Here is a 17,457-nt window from a genome sequence, read left to right as displayed (position 1 = left end):
TCTTTTTCATGCCACAATGACTATCTTTTTTGGCCACCACAATTATCATGAAAATCCCATTCTATGACAATAGTTATTTCTGATGATCTGAAGAGGCCAGTATTCAAAGGTTCATCCAGCTAATCTTTGGAGTGAGCCAGACAAATCCCAAGGTTTAAATTTTTGCCTACACAAAGTTTATCTGGGGAAAAGAGGTGGTGCTGGGGAGCGCAGTTATTTACATAACTCTGGATAAATAGCGGGCATAAAATTACCCAGACAATGATTCTAGTTACTTTAAATTAGATGTTCAGCCAGCATGGATTTGCCGGAATATTCAGATAAAGTTACCCAGGCAATGCGCTCCAGTTAAGCTGATCTGGACAATGGCCAACAATTTCAGCCTGAAAATTCCCAAGACCTCACTCTCTAGAGCCCAAATACACATGGGGTGAATCAGTTCAAAACTAAGAAGAATAAAAAGAAAGATGAATTATGAGAAAGCACGGAAAGAACAAGAATAAAATAGGCGGGCCCGGTTCCCTCCTTATTTTCAGAGAGGCAGCACCTGCCAGTAAGTAAAGCCTTAGCAGGGGGCGCAGTTTTGAATTGCTCCCTTTGCTTGCGATGCATGTTGGCGCTCTTAGCTCGTGGACATCGCTGCTAAATTTAAAAAAAAAGGAAACCGCTCACGTTGGTTCTTTTTTTCAAACTCAGCCGCCACAAAGTTCCCTGCACTAAAATCACCGAGGTACTTTGCTTCTTCTATTTGTGCGGGCAGCTGAGTGGAGAAAAAAAAAACGGTGCATGGGCATTTGAAAATAGAACGCATGGATGCTCTTTTACTCCCCTGGCCTAAGAACACACATGAAGACACTTCTTTTTAACCTGGCTAGAAGGACGCAAAGCATGGGAAGCCCATTCCTACTTTAGCTGGGCCAAGCTATGCTACCTAGAACAATGACTTTGAAAAATTTCCTCCCTGCTGTGCTGCGAGTTAAAGTCGTTATAGCTGAAGTTCTTGCACCACTGAACTCGGATGAACAAACCCGAGTGAAGCTGCCCCAGGAAAGAAAAGCATCACTCTTACTGAAAGCCATCCAGTACAGAGCCTGCTATCACGTGAGTTACTGCGGGACTTAACAGAGGGTTGTCCGAACTGGGTTTCAGTCAAAAAAAAAAAAGGTTTCTCTGTCATGGCTGAGGCACAAGCAACCTTCTGAACACCAGAGAAGGGGATAATGAAGTCTTTCCTTTCAGTTCTTCCAGTTTAAGGCAATAAAACCTAAGACTGATGGGGGGAGGGTAAAAAGGGAGGAAGGGGAAGAAGGGGAAGAAGAGACAGCTCAGAATCGTGTTTCTCAATCACTACCTTTCTGCTGGTCCATAGAGCAGCGATGATCGAAGATGCTTGCCGGAGAAAAAGAAAAACGAAGCACAGCTGGTGGGGAGCCCACACCCCGCCAGCCAAGAAGCAGAGCCAGAGGAAGGAAGGCAGCATGGCCGGTGGGAAGCCCGGGCCTCGCCAGCCCTCTCCTCCACCTGCACGCTGGGGTAACATACGGTATATAGTAACACAGTAAAAGTCGGAAGACCAAAATGGTCCATCTAGCCTGCCCAGCAAATTTGGTTTTTTTGGGGGAGGGGGCGGGGGGGAGGTGATAGCAACTGCCGCTCCATGCAAAAATGCAAACTTAAGGTGTAACAGAAATGCTACCCTACTTCTTCTGAAGTCCATTACGGTTCCTCTCTTCACCACCTCTTCCGGAAGGGCATTCCATGCCTCCACCACCCTTTCCATGAAGAAAGGGTAGAGAGGAAAGGAGGAAACTGTGCTGGGGGTTGGTTTACGTGTAGGTACCAGGCCCCCTCAAAGGGGCAGCAGCTACCCCACTGCTAGCGGGTGTGAGGATTTTTAGTTCATGGCTAAACAATCCTCTTGGGGCGGGGTGATGTAACTGGAGTGAGACTGGAGGAGACTCCTTAAGCACTCATAGGGGGCAGGAGGACACCCCTTGCTCTTCAGAAATCTCTCCCGACTCCCCCAATCCACGTCAGTTTAGGTGTGCCGCCAACTGGTCCCTGGCATCAAAAAGGTCAAGAAACACTTTGTAAAACTGAAAAGCACAAAGGCAGGAAATGAAAATGTACAAGCACAAAGCTGAAAGATCAACATCCACTGCAACAGAATTTAGAAAGAGTGCACTGTTAGACTTCACCATTATAATTCACCTTTAAGACACTGTGGGAACAGCAAAAAAAAAAAAAAAAACATGGCCAGAGAATTTCAAACAAATGCCAGCACAGCCTCCTGTGAATTTCTTCGTTTTAAGTCCATTGTCCTAAAGTAATCATTTTCAGCTGTAAAATCTGGATTCACACCACTGCAAGGCTAGAAGTTACTGGCAAAAAGAAAAGCAAACTAAGAACAGTGCATAAATTGATTCCACCCTTCTCTTTCCTTGAAGTCCCATCTGTGGCATTATTTCCAGTGCTGGAATGATACTGCTAGAAAAGACAGAACTCTCACCAATAGAGGACAGTGCCTACACGGGAAGGCCCATGTTACAATGCAGCTACCAAGTGTCAAAAATTAATACTGCACGTCAGTTGTACAATGTCCGGAGGGCTAACAACATAAGAGACAGGATATGATGGGGTAACTGAGCTATAGGACTTCCCAAGGAAGATGAGTCAAAACGGTAGGTGGACTCTGGCACTTTTTGTTTTCACCATCATCTTTAGAAAAGTCAGTTCTGCAGTCATACTGGTGAAGCCTCTCAGAGCACCAGGATCTCTCGTCATGCCCTTGTCACAAGGATGAGCCAAACAGCCATGTCTGCCAGTGGACTAACATTACAACACAAAAGTACGGCAGAGTTAATAAGGAGGAGGGCCTGTGGTTTCCGGAGTGAGGAGTACATTTATAATAAGCTAATCCTGACATGAAATTAAAATAAATTTCAGCTAGTGAAACAAGAGCAAAATAATGTGAATTTGCATAGCAACTTTTCACCAGACAGGATCTCATCCTACTTTCCATGCCTGTAGTTATCTCTGGGGTACACAGGCTGGTGGTACATTTCAGACATCCGGGCAGCATTACCCTCCTTCCAAAATAAGAGGAAGATTGTTAATGTCAGTATTGGTGCCATGATTGTTTACCAATCACAGCTGGGTAAAGTCAAGTTACTTTTCACACAGAGACTTGGTGGCGAGTTTCCAGGGGTTTGCCCGACTTGTATTTTTCTGGCTCTCGGCATCAGGGCACAACTTCTTCCTGCAGCGCAGGAATTGCCTTTAAATGTAATGTTCTTTGAGTTGATAAGACACTAGGAGATCAGTATTCAAAATTCTCTAATATATAGTAACATAATATAGTAGCATAGCAATGGTGGCAGATAAAGACCAAATGGTGCATCCAGTCTGCCCAGCAAGTGGCTTATGGTAGTAACTGCCTCATCGTGCAGGTTACCCCCATGCATTCTCTTACAAATAGTAGCTGAATATCAATGATTAAAGTTACCTGGTTACCAACAGCCAGATATCTTTAAACCTAACTGGCTATGTTTGAACAGATAACTTTAAGCTTATATGGCTATATTCAAAGAATATAGTCGGATAAGCACCAACCGAATTAAAAAAAACAACACAAGTTTGGGCTGGCAGCCTTTGCCCCCCCAACTCCTCCCACCCAAGTGCTCAACCAGTTTTGGCCAGCGCATAGATGTTGGAATGGGGTGGGCCGCAGGGATCATAGTCCCCACCAACTTTGGCCCAGCAAGCCATTTGTTAAAAAATGTTAGTCAGTATCTCCTTCCCACTCCTCCCTCCTCTCCTGCTACCTGGTGCGATGCACAAAGTGCTCTGATTCTTCCCATTCTGTGCAGCTTGTTCACAGCAAAAGTTAAGATGTAACTTCCAGCGTGAGCAAGCTACCCCTAAAAAGGAGCATCACCAAATGCAGGCCCTCTTTGCTGCTGGATCAGGCTGGTCCAGGCCTCTTCAGCATCAGCTTTGCCACTGCCCATAGCCACTGGACCTGCCCTTCCTTGTTGCCATTGCCACCACTGCTACTGCCCCCTAGTAGTTCTTCTTGAGGCCTCCTTTTATGTTGCAGCAGTGGTGACATCAACAAACCACGCCCCCAGAAGGCAGGGCTGCTGGGGCTATAAAACTGGTGAGTTACTGCAGGACCTACTCAGAGCAGCTGCATATCATGGAGGAGCAGGATGCCAGGAGCCATGTTGGGCGACCCAGGCAGATCGCAGGACACCGACCACGGGGCAGCGGCCTGTGGTCAGCAGCATGTTACATAGCCCAGGAGTGGGTGAACCTTGTGAGATTTGTGGTCAGGAAGATTTTTGGTGGATAGGTACTAGAAGATGAGTCTCTATTATCGAGTCTAAAGGAAGGCCTGGCAAATCAGCCAAGCTTTGACTTTGTTTTCAGAAGGGAAGGTAACAAGCTTCAACAAGATCTCAATCCAGTTTGAAAATCACTGGCATTTTAAAACATGTGGTATCTCCCCACTTACCCAAGGATAACATATTCTCACTCATCAACTACAGTATGCTTCCCTTTCTTATATATAGATATAGAAGGAACTCATGTTCTCCTTAGGGTATGCATTTGTTAGGAGGATCCCCTTGTACTCACTGTTCGAACAGTCCTCACTGACTGGAATATTTCACAGGTGGGGTTCTTGGGAGCTCAGGGCTTCACTAGAAGACAGGCAGTCTCTCTCTAGCCATTACTCCAGTGGATTTTCTGCCTTTCAGTGCCACTCACTAAAGACTTTCACAAATGCTTGCTGAACAAACCAAGACCAGTCCAATGGACATACTCCTTCTAGAGCATTTCTAGGAGCACTACCACTATGGCTCAAAACACAGAAGTTCAAACTTTCTGGGACATATCATGTGGCACAGGTGCTGTGTCCAACATATAGCCCAATATAACAAGTGCTCAGTAGAGTACACAGTTTTATCTGCAGTTACACACATTTTTTTATGTGCAAACTTTACTCCCAATGCAGCAAGGAGTTTTGCACACAAAATATGTGTGTGAAACTGTGTATTGCTTAGTACCCTCATGTGCAAAGGAAAGCATTAGCTATTTACCCCTCAAAGCAGAGAAGTGTGCTGGCTTAACTCATATTTTCTTAGCCCTGGAAATGTTACTCCTGGTCATAGGTGGAATACAGTTTCCCGTGCTGGTGTTAAGCTATGTGCTGAAGCAGGAATTCTGGTGCCAGGACCAGTAGTCAGGATTTATGTGCATAAAACACACTTGTTTTCTATGCATAAAATATGATTTATGCACCCAATAATTGTGTTCTGCGCTGAAAGCATTTTTGTGCCCATAAAAGATTGGTATGCACGTAAAACATGATTTCTGTTTGTTGTGTGAGCACAGAAATCTTTTATGGGCAAAAAATCAAAAAATCTTTTATGTGCACAAAATCATATGAAAAGACTCCTGCCATCACCTGAGTTAAAATGTGTGCTCAGCCTGTGCTGAGCGCATATCTTAGCTAGAGTTTGTGCATACATTAGTACATTTGCTTACTGTATCTGGAGTTAAATTTATTTTCAGCGCCTGCATTAAGAAGCTGTGCACTGAACTTCAGTTTATTACATCAGCCACATAGCAGGGAGGGAACAGAGTACCTGCTATTAATTAAGTTGACTTAGATAATAACCACTGCTATTAATTGCATCAGTAGCATGGGATCTTCTTAGTGTTTGGGTAATTGCCAGGTTCTTATGGCCTGGATTGGCCACTGTTGGAAGCAGGATGCTGGGCTTGATGGACCCTTGGTCTGACCCAGTATGGCATGTTCTTATGTTCTTACGCTTTCATAAAGCTATGCAGTGGCTAGTCAAATAGCAACATTGGCAATTGCTTTTACAGTCAAATCTTGTTCTCTGGACTACAGGATATTATGGAAGGTACTGTTGTACAATGTTTTGGGGAGCAGAAGGAATGACAAACGCATGTGAAAATGGGAGAAATGCTGGAAGCCAAGAATTGTGATGGCCCGATGGTGACAGCTGGATGTGAATATTCTGCACAGAGGCATAAGCAGGAAAAAACTGACAAGGGCTCAGGTTTGAGGTAAAACCAAGGTTAAAGAGACACACCCAGAGCTAACCCATTTCCTGCCTTTGCAGAAACCATCAAAACACCTGCAAGCTGAAAACAAAAAACTAAGATATTATTTATACATTAAAGCATTATTTTCAGCTTGTAAACAAAACTAAAATTGATCCATGTGGCCCCAGTCTGTCTCCTTTTGCTTCTCTATCTCCTCTGGGAAAACGGCTGTGGTTTGCAGAGGTACAGTAAATGGAGCCTGACGAAAGCTTTGTAAAAACATCAGACTACAAATAGTTTGCAAATTTGTGCTCTATGCTCCCTTTTGTGACACATAATTTTCCTGTTTTCTTAACCCTTTGTGTCTGGAAATACATTTTTCCAATGGGCAATAATTAAAAAAAGCTCATCGCCTGGGCTGTGCAGCCACGCAAGACCCTGTTTTGTGCTCCATATCCAGCATTTCACTGGAGGGAGCAGTTATGGCCTGAAGGGCAGATGGGAAAAGGCAGCTTCCGCAACCAGCTTACTGCCCAAACCAATACCTATCTAAGTGTGAAACTAGGAGCTTATTCACCCTTTTCAAAATGCTCCTGTGGCTTTCATGGTATGCTTTAAGTGTGCAGCATATATGCTGCAGCCATGTGAATCATAAGCACTTCAGCAAGGGCAGTGCCTCCTTATTTGATCACCGTCCTTTTGTCCATTGGCTACACATTTTGACTTACTTTATACCTCAATATTTTGAATATGAAGGCCTATACGTAGGCCTAGGCCTTCATGAACTGGAATCTGATTATGAAGGCCTGTTAATTATTGTAAATATATGTCTGAACTATTCTATTAGAGCATTAAAGGGGCCAGCTGCTCTCTAATGATCCAAGTCACTTTGTCAAAATTAAGCACAGAAATAGAAACAAAAGAAAAAGGCAATATCTTTTTAATGAAGTAACTTAGTACATTTTTTGACTGGTTTTCAGGACCTAATACTCCCTCTGGCAATCGCTTTTATTTCCATGCATTCAAACAGACTAACACAGCAACCATGTACTGTACTTTATTCGAAATTAAACCTCAGGGTTACAAGTGGATATGGCTGCTGTACAACATCCTTGGACAACTAGCCACTCACCCTGTCGTTTGGTTGCAAAACCAAAACGTTGATGGAAAGATGCATGTTTTTGATAAGTTAAACTTGCACGGAGTTTCCCCTTCATAATAATATTAACGAACCTTCCCTATTTTCAGATTACACCCAGTTAAGGAAAGAGAAATTCCCAAGGTTTAGGAAGGCAAAACCAGTTCTGAGGTTAATGAGCTACTGGTGGTCTCAGTGAGTGACAAAAAAAAAAACCCAGCATCCGATGAATCCAAACGCAGAGGGACCACCAGGAGCTGGGCTGTATCCGCTTCCGTGTGCAAGCAAAACACAATCCCTGAGAAAACTCCGGCAGTCACTCTGCCCAGAAGGAAAACGAACACATCTCAAGCTCCGTGGAGCCTGGAGTGGCTGTAGACGCTCCGGCCCACTGAAACCCCCGGGGAGTGAAAGGGGGGGAGCTTTACAGTGCTGGGAACGGTCAGGTCCAGCCAGGGAACGGCTCCAAAACCAAAGATGTTTCCCGCCGCCAGAGACTTAGGCGGTAAGAAGACCCCGCCTACCCCTTCAGCTCCCCTCCACCAACTCCACTGGGTCATGTCTGCGTTGGGTTTGTTTCTCTTCTTCGGAGGGGGGAGGGGGGGAGATAAGGGGAATCTGAACTGCAAACTGTTCGGAAATCACTTCCATGTGTGCTCTGGCGGTAAAGAGAAACAGATGTGTGTGCTCCCCTCGGTCTCTCTACGCGACCAGTGCTGATGTTAGAAAACAAAATGTACTAGAGAGAAGCAAATCTTCTCGATTTAATAAGCAAACCGAGATGCCAGGAAATCCCTCCTGCCACCTCCTCGACTTCACCTGGGCTGTGGGCATGGACGTTACGGTGGCTTGGGAAGAGCCTAGGCACACGGAATCGGGCAGGCTCTGCCCGGCGGTAAAAAGAAACTCTTGGGCCCTGTGCACGATGCACTGTTTCGTCAGCTCGCTTGGCAAACGCTAGCATGCACGGTGGCTGCCGTGGTTAAGCAATCCTCTGCTAAAGGCGAGCGGCGCCTCCTGCTCAGGGTGGCAGCACTCTCATTACCCCCAGAGCAGGAGACGAAACCACCGGTCTGAGGGAAAAGTGCAGCCTTTGTTCAATGAAACCCCCAAACTTCAGAAACGCCGTCCAGCCGCCCCGTGGTCAGAGCCTGGGGGTCTGTGACCGATTTAGGGTTTCGGCCACACCTCCTGGGCACTCTTGTGCCCTCTCCTGGCCCCTCCGCACACCCATGCCAAGTACGGCAGGACAACAGGGAGCATGAGAGGGCTAAGGGGCACGGTCCCACAATTTCCTGAGGCAGCTCGGGGGGGGGGGGGTAAATTCTGTGGCAAAAATTAGAATATTCTGAAGCCTACAGGCAAACATTTTAGATTATAAAAATTAAGAAGTTTTCTAATCTTGCTTGTGTTTGTATTATTATTTTTTTTTTTTTTACTAGGTGAGAAAGAGATCTCAGGTATCAGTACAGGGAGGAGATCTCGGGGATGGAGATAGGATAAAGGGTTGGTGGGAAAGGGAGAGGATAGGAGAAGAACCAGGAATGGAGTGAGGAGGAAGTGAGAGGACTGGGGATGAAGGGGGGGGGGGGGGAAGGATGTCTTGGGTTTTTACTCCCAGTTTACTGTGTGGTTTTCCAGTGCTAAAACCCCAGTTACATATCGGGGTTATGACGAGCGGGGGAGAGGACTGAGATGGTAGATGGTAGATGGGGAAGGCAGGGAGGATGAGGAATCTGGGATGGCAGAAAAGTAGAGGGCTTATTAGAGCGACCCCATTGTTTCTTCTTTCTAATTTTTCCCTACCTGTTAAAATGACCCTTATTTCATTCTATTAAAAAATACTTCTGTTTTCTCCACAGCTCTTTTCTGGTCCCCCTAGTTCCAGTCCTCACTTACAATACTGATTGTACTGCATTGTGACTGAAAGTGTACTGTAAAACACATGACATTTATAGTGATAATTATTTCTGCTTGCTAGAGATGTATGTATCTCATCTTTTGTGAATTGTTGGATGCCTTGCCTCCTCTCTCTCTCTCTCTGCTCCTCCAAGCCTCGAGACCGAGGTGGAAAATATCATTGTAGCTGGAAGGTGGCTACCAAGTAACCCAAAGACAGGGCATGTACGCCACTCCCATCGATGCATATTACAGAGAGGTCCCATGTTTACCCATTATTAGAGTATGGAACTAGTGATGGCATGGCTTTGGAGTTTATTGCCACAATACCAGCAGCGTTGAATACCTGTGGAAGTTTCCATGAATGTTTCCTCCTCAACGAAGGTGAAATACTTTCGCCAATGGAGGCAAACCCAACCAGTCGCTATTAGAGGTTAATGGTGGTCTAAGGCAGTGTTTTCTACCCTGTCCTAGAGGCAACCTAACCACTCTGGTTTTCTGGATAGCCATAATAAATATGCATGATATTTGACTGGCATAAATTGAGTCTGCATTGTATGCAAATGGATCTCATGCATATTCATTATGAGTATACTGAAAACTAGGGATGTGCATTCGTCTAGGACGTCCTAGTTCAGGAGAGCATGAAACCCGAACAGGTTTTTCCCGAAATTTCATGAAAATTTTGTTTTCGGGTTTAGTGCGCACTAATCCGAAATTCGGGTCCCCTCGAATTTAAAAGGCCCAAACTGCAGGAAATATGAAATGTCCCACGGCGGGCACATCTCTACTTAAAACCAGACTGGTTAGTTGTGCTTCCAGGACAGGGCTGGGGAAACACTGCTTTAGGGATCCCTGAGTGCTAAAAACATAACTTTCCTATCTCCCACCTGAGGGCTGTGGCACTGCTACTACTAAGCATCTATATAGCTTTACAAGTTGTATGCAGAGCTGCACAGATATACATGAGAGACAGTCCCTGAGCAATGGAGCTTACAATCTAGTAAAGTCAGACAGACAAGGGTTTGGAGAAAGCCAGGGATAAGATGTAAAGTCTGAAAGGTAGTGGAGTTTAATTGAAGAATGAACCAGTTAGGTTCATTCGGCGAGCCCAGCCACCGATCGCGCCTCCAGCCTGCCGCGCCGTCCCTCCATTCAGAACAGGGACCCTCCCACCAACCAGGGAAGCACCAATCAGGAGCGGAGAGGGAGATTTAAATTTTAAAACCTCCAGGCGCCAAGTTCAATTTCTCCGGACCTCCATTGCCGCTGCTACCACCGCCGCTGCTGTGCCTGGAGGGAGGTAGGGCCTGCGCGATCGGCGCCCAGACCCGTCGGGGTAAGGCCTCTTATCTCCCCTGCCCCCGGCGAGCCCAGCCACCGATCGCGCCTCCAGCCTGCCGCGCCGTCCCTCCATTCAGAACAGGGACCCTCCCACCAACCAGGGAAGCACCAATCAGGAGCGGAGAGGGAGATTTAAATTTTAAAACCTCCAGGCGCCGCGCGCCTGCGTCGCGCGCCAAAGGTGCACAACAAAGGGGCTGGCCCCTTTGTGCGCCCCTTTGTGCAGCCACTGAGTCCAAGAAGAAGTGAGAGAAAATAGTAATAAATAAAAGTAAGTTCATCACCCGTTCCCGACCGTCTCTCACCCCTCCATCTGCTGAGATTCGTGCCACCTCTAAGCGGATTGAACCCGCTCTCCCTTTGTTCTGGAACTCTCTCTGTGGTAACCCACAATTCCTCACCGCAGCTTAGAGCTCTAAGTCAAATCTAAGTGCTTTTAGCCTCCTGCAACCTCCAGTGTCCACCACTCGGACTACATTCAACCTCCACTCGGACAGCATTCAACCTCCACTCGGACAGCATTCAACCTCCAGTGTCCACCACTCGGACTACATTCAACCTCCACTCGGACTGCATTCAACCTCCAGTGTCCACCACTCGGACAACATTCAACCTCCACTCGGACAGCATTCAACCTCCACTCGGACTGCATTCAACCTCCACTCGGACTGCATTCAACCTCCAGTGTCCACCACTCGGACAACATTCAACCTCCACTCGGACAGCATTCAACCTCCACTCGGACAGCATTCAACCTCCACTCGGACTGCATTCAATCTCCAGTGTCCACCACTCGGACAGCATTCAACCTCCACACGGTCATCATTCAACCTCCACTCGGACTGCATTCAACCTCCACTCGGACTGCATTCAACCTCCAGTGTCCACCACTCGGACAACATTCAACCTCCATTCGGACTGCATTCAACCTCCAGTGTCCACCACTCGGACAACATTCAACCTCCACTTGGATTGCTTTCAACCTCCAGTGTCCACCACTCGGACAGCATTCAACCTCCACTCCGACAGCATTCAACCTCCAGTGTCCACCACTCGGACAGCATTCAACCTCCACTCAGACAGCATTCAACCTCCAGTGTCCACCACTCGGACAGCATTCAACTTCCAGCATCCACCTCTCGGCCCCTACAGTCTCTTTCAACTTCTGGTACCCCTCACCCGATTTCCTTCTTCCTCTCCCTCACCCAATCAAAGACGACAACTTTCTCCAACTCTTATTTCCAAAACAGACACAGCCACCTTATTAACATCCCCCTATTGAAAAACAACAAAAACTTCTTATGTCTCACCTTTCTTCTCATCAATGCACAGTCATTGTCTAAGAAACACATGTTAATTTCTGACATACTACAAGAAAAAAATCCTGACTTCTTCGCCATAACTGAATCCTGGCTAAAAAACACCGATCAAGTAATTCTGAACCACCTTAACAACAATGACTACGATACCTTTTCAATTCCCCGTAACTACAAAAGAGGAGGAGGCCTGCTACTTATCATAAGAAAACACTTTTCAATGAAAATAATCCCACACAACCTCCCTAAACAATTTGAAGTTACTCTCTTCAACTCCCAACATCTTCAAATCTGCCTCGTTTATTGCCCCCCTAAACTACTAGACAACAACATTTCTCCGCTCATTGAATTTCTCATCTCTAACATCAACATAAAAAAACCTGTGATCATTCTTGGAGACTTCAACCTCCATACAGACGCCAACCCCCGTTCTCCTAGCTGCGAAACTCTTCTCGACATGCTATCAAGTCTAAACTTCATCCTTCAAGTGAACAACCCTACACATAAAGCAGGTCACACTCTCGACCTGATTTTCACCAACAACTTCTTCATGAACTCTTCTATTTCTCACAACCCAGTCCCATGGTCCGATCACCATCTCTTACTCTGCAAATCCCAAACGAACTTCAACAACCCAACAAATAATAACTCTACAAAAAAATCCTTCAAATTCCGTCCACCCTATCAAATTAATCTTCTCCTTCAAGAGCTGGGTCTACAACTAGCGAATCTTGACTTATCAAACATAAATAACGCTATCCAATCATGGTCCTCAATCACTGAAACAACGGCTAACATCATTAACCCGGAGAAGATCAAACACATAAAGAACAAAAAAGAAATACAAAACCCATGGTTTAACACCACCCTAAAAAACATGAAATCAGCTCTCAGGAAAACAGAGAAAGAATGGCAAAAAAATAAGCTGCCTGCTACACTACAAAAATACCGTTCACAATTAGCAGCCTATAAGAAATCAATCCAAAACACAAAACGGAACTACTTCGGCAATAAAATTATAAATTCCTCCAACAAACCCAAATCCTTATTCAACCTTGTAAACAACCTCATCTCTGATATCCACATCTCCAACACTACTATTACCAAAAAAAACCTAAGCCAAGATTTAGCCATCTATTTTAAGGATAAAATCTCCAAAATAACAAACACCTTCATCACCTCTTCTTTCTTCAATTTACAAACTTCTTCAATTAACATCCCTCCTTGGCTCGACTTCAGACCTATTTCCATTACTGAAACAGAAAAAATGATGAAGAAAATCAACCCTGCTCGTCATGAACTCGACACCATTCCCACCCGAGTTCTTAAAGAAATTGCCTATCCTTTAGCCCCAACAATTTCAGCAATCATCAACAAATCGCTCGAGGAAGGCGAGCTGCCTCCCAAGTTAAAAATTGCCACCGTCACTCCTTTATTAAAGAAAAAAAAACCTCAATCCAGATGACCTAAACAACTACCGCCCAATCTCCAACTTACCCTTCTTTGCAAAAATGATTGAGAAGGCGGCATTGAAACAACTCAACGACCATCTAGACGATAATAAAATTCTTTCTCCTTCCCAATTCGGCTTCAGAAAAAACCACAGCACTGAAACCCTCCTCCTTAAACTCTCCAATACCATCCTAAGAGGTTTTGACAACAAAAAAGGATACCTTCTGATTCTCTTAGACCTCTCTGCTGCCTTCGATACAGTGGATCATAAAATTCTCATCTCATGTCTAGAATCCATTGGGCTGGCTGGCAAAACTCTCAGTTGGTTCTCATCCTTCCTCAGTAACAGACACTTCAAAGTTTTTCACAACAATAGCTCTTCTTCTCCTGTCCCCCTCGATACAGGTGTGCCTCAAGGATCAGCACTTTCACCAATTCTATTCAACATCTACCTGACCCCTCTTTGCCATCTCTTATCTAGTCTTGACATAACGTATTACATGTATGCAGACGATATTCAATTACTCATTCCTATTTCTTCCTCGATAGAAGATGCTATGTCTAAAGCAGCCTCACACTTGGATACTATCAGAAACTTGCTAATTCATCTTAAATTATGTCTAAATACAAGCAAAACCGAATGTATCCTAATTGCCAAAAAATATCCTGGACATTTAACAATTCCACCCTTCTACTTTGACAAGACCCTCGTCCTTCTCAAAGAGAGCGTTAAAGACCTGGGTGTTTGGTTAGACACTGACCTAATCTACAAAAAACACATCTCCACAAAAATAAAGGAAGGCTTTCACAAACTTCAAATAATAAAACATCTAAAACCCCTACTCCACCCCCATGATTTCAAAACTGTCCTTCAAGCCCTCATTTTTTCAGGTTTGGATTACTGCAACTCCCTATTGATCGGCCTTCCAAAATCTTCCTTGAGACCCTTGCAGCTCCTTCAGAATGCTGCAGCCAGAGTTCTAACAGGTACAAGAAAAGCTGATCACATTATACCTGTTCTCAACCAATTACAGTGGCTCCCTATTGAAAAAAGAGCAGAATTCAAAGTCCTCACCATACTCCACAAAGCAATATACAATGCCGACTATTCCGCCTTTGATGACATCATTCACATCCATTGCTCCCAACGTACTACACGAACCGCCAGCAAAATTAATCTAGTGATTCCCTCTCTTCCACAGGCTAAATTATCCTCCACCAGAAACAGAGCCTTTTCCATCATCGGCCCTAAGCTCTGGAACTCGCTTCCCTCATTGCCTCACCAATCAAGATAACTTAAAATCCTTCAAAAAAGACTTAAAACCCTGGCTTCTCAGCCAATCTTTTAAAGATAGCACTCATTGACTCTAAAATTCTTTTATATATTCTGCCATTTTTCAATCTCCCTGTTACAATGATACAGATGCCCTTCAATGCTTCATGAGATATATGTACATCTATTCAGGGTTCTATCCTGTGTTATCTTGTTATACATTCTCCTGTTGTATTTACTATCGTTAATTTTAAATTGTAATCTTCATACATCGTTCTATGTAACATGTTGTTTCTGTATGTAAACCGGAGTGAAGGCAACTCTGCTATACCTCGGTATATAAAAAAATGCTAAATAAATAAATAAATAAATGGGTCCTATCTGTGAGAAGTTGAATCTTTTCCCCAAAATCAATCTATTAAGAAAAGCAGGAAGTGGGGTGGGTGGGTAAGCAGTAAGCTGGAGATCTCGCAGCAATGCAAGAGTGAGTCCTGGAGACTGATTTGACTCTTGGTGTTGTAACATGGCACAGCATAGAGAACAGTGGGATGATAAGGGAGAGAACAGGACAAAGAAATGAGTTATTGTGGCCAGTTGCAGTCCTAAATAGCCACAAACAGGTCTGCTTTTCAGAATATCTCCAGTGCATATACATGACAGGTACTTACATGCATTGTCCCCATTTTATACAAATATATTTCATGTGAATGTCCCGAAAACCAGAACTATTTGGTGTTGACTAATGAACATGTGGGATCACTTTTCCTATAATATTATGCTTTTGTGTATCAGAGTCAGAGCTGGTGATTCAGCCGTCTGGGTGTACATAACCATCATTCTTCTTATCTGCATCAAAAGAAAAGCTAAGAACTAGATCCCTTCAAATGACGTTTCAGGTTTTATATAGCAGCGTTTACTTGAGGCTGAGAAGTGCAAAACAGACCCGGTTGGGTATGTCAAACTCTTGCCTTGCAAGGAAGCTGCCCCATCTGTGTGTTGTGCAATATTTCAGAGGTTCAGAGGGCCAAGAATAACACTTTGCACCATTGACAGATTTTACTTTTAAATCATTTTTCCAGTTATTGAAGCTGTCCTCCTGCGGTTTCTCTCCATCCCGAGGAGCAGCCATGTTGGTGAAAAAGCCACAAATTAACCTTGCATGCCCCTGAATCCTAGCCCACAATGTCACAAATAGCATCAATTATACAAACTCAGCCATCAGACACCAGCGTGGAGGCACAATCTGTGGCACTTCTCCAAACACAGATTCTTTCAAGGATGCAGGGGAGCAGTTTAAAGAGGCATGAAGCATTACTCCACTGCTCCTTTCTAAGGCATGCCCAGTTACCAGTAGAATATGGTCCCTGTTGAATTAACGGAATATAAGGCAATGGCTGATGGGGGACACCCCCCCACGGGTCAGCCTGGTTGCTCACTGGCAGTGTTGCACACTGCCAAGAGGGAGAACTGGGTTCAGTTCCCAGGGCAGCAGCCTGTCCCCCGGGTCAGGTACAGCGGGGCATGCTGCGGAGGTAGCATTCACAGACCCTGATAGGAGGAAGTCCCAGTCGTTATGCAATGGCGACACCTGCGATTGCAGGATTCCAGAAAGGGTCCCAGTGCACCGCCCCTGGCTGAGGACTTTTGCCACAATGACTGGGTTAAGTGACTTGGGAGGGGAAAATAAAACGGGGAAAAAATCCCCAGATAGTTGCAAATGAAGTGCTACAAACCAGTGGTGGCTGCTTTCAATCGAGCTGGAGTCCCAAAATAGCAGGAGGATACTGCTGGGCAGCACCCCCCCCCCCCCAAATAAAAAAGCAAAACAAAACAAGAAAGTATTTAAGTGGTGGCTCAGGGCATGAAAACAAGAGGAGGAAACGTAGATTGTGAGTCTTCTGTGGATAGAGAAATAGCTATAGTAGCTCAATGTAATCTGCTTTGAAGTGTCACAAAAGGCAGACTATAAATAAATAAGATTAAAAAAGTAAGATAAATTGAGCAGGCCTGTTTGTTCCTGCAGAGGGAGGTGGGGGGGAATCAGAGCGCCTATCCCCAGGCCCTGTGCTTTGGTGGAGCCTGGCACTGCAGTAGCCCCACCTCTTGCTGTGCTTCATGACATAACTTCCTGTTCCTGGGGAGCTTCAGCAGGCCAGGAGGAAGCGGCTGGCAGGCACGGTGTGCAGGTAGAGATGATTGTTCCTCAATATCAGGGTAGACCCTCCCCACCCCCTTTCTTCATTCTTATGTGGCTCTGGTCTCTCACGCTAATAAGGAGCTGGGGCCAGATTGCCATCCATACTCCCTGGCTTCTTTCCTGAAAGGGGAGAAGCATTAGTCTTTCAAGGCCCAAGGTTTCCTGTGTAGGTCTTCTGCACACAGTCATTTGTTATTCAAAAATAAATCCTTTGATTGCAGATGAAAAAATCACTACTGATACACTACTAAAAAAGTTCATTTCAATAGAAATATAAACTTCCAGAAGAAAACTCAAAAGATATGGTCATTGATAAATCTGTGCTCCCTGGCAGTAGGTACTCTTCATAAGGGACCCTCTGTTGCGGAGTGCGCCCTCAGGACCTGTTAGGAGCTTGGAGGCGCGGTCCCATCTAAAGTAGGAAGTAAGCCCTTGGGCCGCGGCACGGCTCAGGGAGGAGCCCCAAGACACACCGCAGGAGGTGAGCTGGTACGAGCACGGGTGGAGCAGGAGCGAGGCTAGAGAGAAGACCAGGTGAGGATTATCTGGAACAGGAACAAGGCAGGCTCAGCCCTCCACTGGACCTACATGCACCAATGAGATCCAGCAACGCAATGCTGATCTCGAGAGTAGCCCTCCGGCCACTCGAAAGCGCTTTGGGACCCGCCGCTTGGGAACAACGAGTGCATGAGGCCAGACGGAGGCCGAGGGCAGGAACATGAAGACACGGACGAAGGCTCGGGATACTCAGAAGATTCAG

The 17,457-nt window shown here is 45.4% G+C and overlaps 1 protein-coding gene across 1 annotated transcript in view; it reads right to left on the bottom strand.

The window, feature by feature from the left end:
• Window positions 1-17,457, bottom strand: part of LOC115087490 (disintegrin and metalloproteinase domain-containing protein 33-like) — a 369,144-nt gene that overhangs the window by 273,886 nt on the left and 77,801 nt on the right.

This window comes from Rhinatrema bivittatum, chromosome 1 (assembly GCF_901001135.1).
Source record: "Rhinatrema bivittatum chromosome 1, aRhiBiv1.1, whole genome shotgun sequence".
In the NCBI taxonomy this organism is placed as follows: domain Eukaryota; kingdom Metazoa; phylum Chordata; class Amphibia; order Gymnophiona; family Rhinatrematidae; genus Rhinatrema; species Rhinatrema bivittatum.
This window is presented reverse-complemented; position numbering and strand designations above follow the sequence as displayed.